Raw genomic sequence first — 5715 nt, forward strand, 5'->3', positions numbered from 1 at the left:
ATTAATCACCCTGTAGCTTATCTACTGATTCCTAATTGAAAGTGCACATCCTAATCACGTGAGGTGCTTCTTAAATATCCAAGTCCCATGTACCATGGGGTGCCCCATGATTCAGATGTGCACCCCTGATTGAAAATCCTGTTAGAGGCCAGATTTTACAGTGTATATTTTAAACCCAACCAAGGTATAATACTTGACCCAATGCATCTCCATCCCCAAACCCACAAGATGTTATATAACTGCCTTGAAACTACATCTGAGCAACATAGAGATAAATTCACATTTTTGAGGAGTTACTGCAAAAAAAAATACATAGAATAAGAACAAATGAAATCCCTTTTGGTAAATTAAAGCCTTTGCAGAAGTCAAAGGAGATGACTTGTTGAGTATGTATGCAGTATGCTTGCTGCTAAAACTACAAAAATGGCAAAGGATTAATTTCTCCCCTCTAGGATGAGATCCTAATGAAAAGACAAACACAGCTAATAATAATGAAAGACTATGATTCTAAACTCTAAATGGTTTATTGGTATGAGTTTGATTTCATAATCACGATATGGGGGGTATGGGGCTTGGGGTAGGCACAATAATTCTTATTTTACAGAGAAAGAGAAGATGCATTGCCTAAGTCACTTCTTCTTTCTCAGCCACTGTTTTGTTATCTACAAAATGAAGTTAAAATGTCTAATCACAAGGTTTTAAGGGTGATGACATATATTAAAAGCCCTTTAAAAAAATAGTGTCTCATGAATGTGACAAATCAGGAAACCCAATATTAACAAATCCAGTATAACATAATTATTAGTCATTCAGTAAGCACAAACCACACCTAATAGGGTCAAAAGCTTAAAGGCATAAAAGGACAGGGATAAGGGAATGACGGAGAAAACTAACGGGCCACCTCCAGACTCATTACTAACAAACCTCATAATAACCACCTGACTCAGACAATAGGTTACTAGCCAGGTAGCTAGTCAGTTGGAACAGCTTTTAGAGTAGGTACTTAGCAAGAGTTCAAATGTTCTCCCACACAAGAATTCTGTTTAAAGAAACCAAAAGTGGAACAAAAGGCAGGCATTATTGTTGTGGAATGTTAAGGGCCTCCGCAAAGGTCATTAATCACTACGACTTTAGATTCTAGCCTCCTGGGTAACCTACTAGAACTCTGAAAGATGAATGGAGAAGAGACATGATGTTAGAAATTGGCAGCTCTTGAGCCTGTCGATGTATCCCCAGACTGTAAGCTCCTGGAGGGCAACCCAATGCACTATTCATATCACCATCCCCTACATTTAACAATGTGCCTGGAACAATGTGGCAACTCATTAAATATTTTGAATTAAATGAAATGAACTCCCTTTGATATTTAAGCAACTTTAAGACTCAGACAGGAAAAGTGATTTGTCCAATGTTACACCATTAGAGCTGGGATAAGAAGTGATCTCCTATGCCTCATGTGTATTCTGTTATGTTTTGTACCGTATTATATTTTACTTATCCTACAATGGTCTCGGAGATTTGGTTGTTTGTTTTTTAACCACAAAGTAGCCTTTCTAAAAATCACTTCCCAGCTCTGATAAACTAGTTACTGCATAGACATTTCCTTTGTCTCCTGCAGGGTGAACCATTCTGGTTTCAGAGAAATGAGTACTCTGTACTTTATCTATGTTGGTTCATGCCCCTGGCTTGACTCTAATATTGGTGTGAAACTCAGAACACAGTTGAATCTTCACTGGGAACACATGTGTAGTTCTCTATAAAGAAAGAAGGTCATGTTACTGCCTTCTATGTTCTGGAATAGCCAAATTTCTTTCACCTCTCCCAATTTACAATCTCCTGGATGCATGAACATAGCATGATTAACTAATGAAGGCTATCCAATTCAACATATATAATCTGAGTCTCTACTATGTAAATGAAAATGTTTTACGTGATGCAGGCACCTGAGTAGCTACATAAATATTAGAGATTCATATTATGCCCACAAAAAAGTTATCTATGAATGGAGATTTGGGAGTGAGATGTTTAAGATCAGAGACTGCATCTCAGTTTTCTTTTACATTCTCAGAACTAAGCACACTGGGAACATAGCAGATGCTCAATAAATGTTTGTTTAAATAAAGAACACAAAAATTATAATGTTGATTGTAAGAAATGCAGTATGTGAGGGACAAACAAGGACTTTAGGTCATATAAAGTATACTAGTAAATATTAATTAGATGTAAGGGAGGTCAGGGAAGATCTTACATATCAAGGGGGATGGCAAATGAACTCAAAAGAACTGAACAGAGGCACATGACAATGAGAAGAAGGTAATGCTATATTCACTCTAAGATGGGCCTCAATTTAAGCAGTCTAGTATCACACTACCATGGGTTAATACCAGGACATTTTAAGGAGCTCAAAATAAACCTATAGAATAAGCATTTAAAGGTAATCAGGGGGGACTTCCCTGGTGGCGCAGTGGTGAAGAACTTGCCTGCCAATGCAGGGGACATGGGTTTGAGCCCTGGCCGGTAAGATCCCACATGCCACGGAGCAACTAAGCCCGTGCACCACAACTACTGAGCCTGCACTCTAGAGCCTGCAAGCCACAACTACTGAGCCCACACGCCACAACTAGTGAAGCCTGCGTGCCTAGAGCCTGTGCTCTGCAACTAAAGAAAGCCCACGCACAGCAACGACGACCCAACACAGCCAAAAATTTAAAAATACATAAATAAATAAATTTATTTTTAAAAAAGATAATCAAGGGGTTGAAATTAAATGGCTGGAGGAAGAACAGAGAGGGTATTTTAAATGAGTCCATTTTCTGATATAACCGTGAGGCAAGCAATTTCTTCTGCATTTCATTTCCATTTTTTCCCAAAGCAACCAAAAACTTATGATCACATATGCAGAAGCTTCCATATTGATTAGTTAATTTCAAATCTGCTACACTGAGGTACCCAGAGTGGTTCATTCGTAGATACAATCAGTCCCCTAAGGTCTAAACCAGTGCTTCTTAAACTTTAATATGCATACAAATGACAAGCAGTTGCTGTTGAAATGCAGATTTGGTTCAGTATGTCTGGAGTAGGGCCTGAGATTCTGAATTTCTAACAAGTTCCCAGGTGATGTTAATACTGCTTGTCTATGGATTACACCTTGAGTAGCAAGATCCTAGACCAATGTTTAACTTTGACTATCAATTTGCATCACTTGGGGAGCTTTTTAAAAATACTTATGCCCAGGTTTTTTTCCAGAACCCATTAAACCAGAATGTCTAGAGGTGTGGCCTAAGTATCTTTATGCTTCAAAAGCTCCGCAGGTGTTTCTAATAGATCAGCCTAAGATTGAGACCCTAGATGGACAAAGAAAAGATGTGTTACAGGAGAGGGGAAAAAAAAAGAGAAGATCTGGAGAGAGAGAGAGAGAAAAGGAGAGATTCAGAGAGGGAAAGTTCTTTCCTCACTGTAAATCAATGCTTCTCAAACTAATGTGCATACAAATAACCTGGGGATTTCATTAAAAATCAGATTCTGATACAGTAAGCCTGGAGTAAAGATCAAGGTTCTGCAGTTCTAAATCAAACCACATTTTGATTATCAAGAGTCTAAATGAGTTATTCCCGAACACAGTTACACCTGAGATCTTCAAAAAAAACACCTACGCCTCTCTCCTACCCTAACATTCTGAGGTAACTAAGAAAGGGTTTGACCAGGCATGAGGATGTCTAAAAGCATGCCAGATGATTCTAATGTGCATCAAAGTTTATGAACCACTGCAAGGCACAAATTCTATCAAAGCTGTTCAGACTATGCACTAACCCAAATCTCTGAGGCAATATTAATTACCATGGTACATAAGAATCACTGAAATTACACCGTAAGTTGATTTCTAGGTCAATTGATTTATTTTCCTCTCCTCTTTACCCTGATAACAGGAAGTGGTGCAAAGCAATAAGTAAGGAAGCAAAACAAAAATTGACCTTATTTGTAAATAACTGATGCTCAACTTGCTGGAGACTCTGGACAAGCGCTCTAAGAAAGATTTTCAAATGCTGGAGGTGATGTGAAGGTTGTCAAATGCTGGCAACAAGAGTCGAGATTAATTGGGCCATTAGCCTTTTTTTCTGGGATGGAGAACTCTTGAAATTTCAACTGAATCATGTAATAATACTCTGAGTATTGAAAGAGTTTCTAGTAGAAAAATATATATATGCTTACATTTGAAAATGTCTTCCTGGAATTAAATTTGAATCTGTTGAGGGAAGAAGTTTGTACATGGCAGCATAAAGTACTTAAGATGCACCAATTCAAATGGGATATGGATACATTCCTCTTAATACACATTTTTTTCTTCTATAATAAAATTTCAAGTTAGCTACCATTTTTAGCTGTGCCATTTGCATCAACTCAGCAAGTGAGACCATGTGTAAACAATTAGCCATTCTTCATATGATCAGTACCTGGCTAATTCAGTTTTGCAAAGGAAGTCTGAGAACTAACATGTATAAGGACTTTCACCATGTCTTTTGCCTGAAGCAATTATGGTACCTCTGCAAAATGACCACCGTATTGGTTTGGGGCAAAATTATTAATTGTCTTTGGGTCAGTGCTGTGATTTGTACCGTATCACTGCTATCTGGATTTCTATAGAACTTCTGGCCTGATTCTTCCCAGATAAACTTCTGAGATTCTTTCTCCTTTCCAAAATCCCAAGACTGGCAGAACAGCTAGAATGCTACTGTTATCAGCATGAGATATAAACTACCTGGAACTCTGCATAACATGTAGTATATTTTATGGGAAACGATGAGAAATAAAAAATTATTGCTAAGAGATACATCCTCTTTTTACTATGGGCCAGGAATTAGTGTATAAATTGGATGCAAAAATGTTACCAAGAACCTCTGCCAAATAACCACGTTTAATAATCAAACAGCAGGTGTCCTCTAAATACAAAAAAAAAATGCTTCTTAGTAAAATGATACTCTGTCTTTTGTTTAATCTCATGTTCCAGAAATACTTAATCAACTGGAATATTACAGACCTCTATGAGTTAAGACTTGGCTTCTCATTTTAAAATGGACTCTACAATACAGTTAATAAATATATGCCTCATGTATATTTATTGACATGGGATCTCTCATATATGTATATCATTGTTAGTCAAGGAAATGCCCATTAGCAAAACATCAGAATAAAATTATCTCAATTAAAATTTGCCAGCTTGTCTGAATCCATGTTGACTCAGTTATTTTCATACTGAAAATGCTTACCTAGGTTGAAATACTTAACTCCTCTAATTAGATACTTTATTGAACAGGTACCTGCTATCATTTGATGCTCCAGTTTTATTAATCAGCCCAGAAATAGGTAACCCACCACACTCCCTGATCCTGAGCACATTACCACAATGACTGACATTCTTGGTTTAAAAATAAAACCTTGTTTCAAATATAGCTTCTCGAGTTCTGGGTAATGAATATAGTTTCATAAAAGTTGACATCATTTCTTCTGATTTCACCACAATTAAATACATCCAGTATTCCTACTGGATATCTGACCACATTACTCAAGACTCTTGCAAGCTGGTGGGCGTTTTAAAGAGGAGGAGGAGGAGGAGGAGGAGACCTGCATAGATGGAGTTAAACCCAAAGGCTATCCAATCTTACAATTTTAATAGTCATTTTGTTTATGAGTTAAATATGCCATCAGAAGTTGATTTTT

Source organism: Mesoplodon densirostris, chromosome 5, assembly GCF_025265405.1.
Source record: "Mesoplodon densirostris isolate mMesDen1 chromosome 5, mMesDen1 primary haplotype, whole genome shotgun sequence".
Classification (NCBI taxonomy): Eukaryota; Metazoa; Chordata; class Mammalia; order Artiodactyla; family Ziphiidae; genus Mesoplodon; species Mesoplodon densirostris.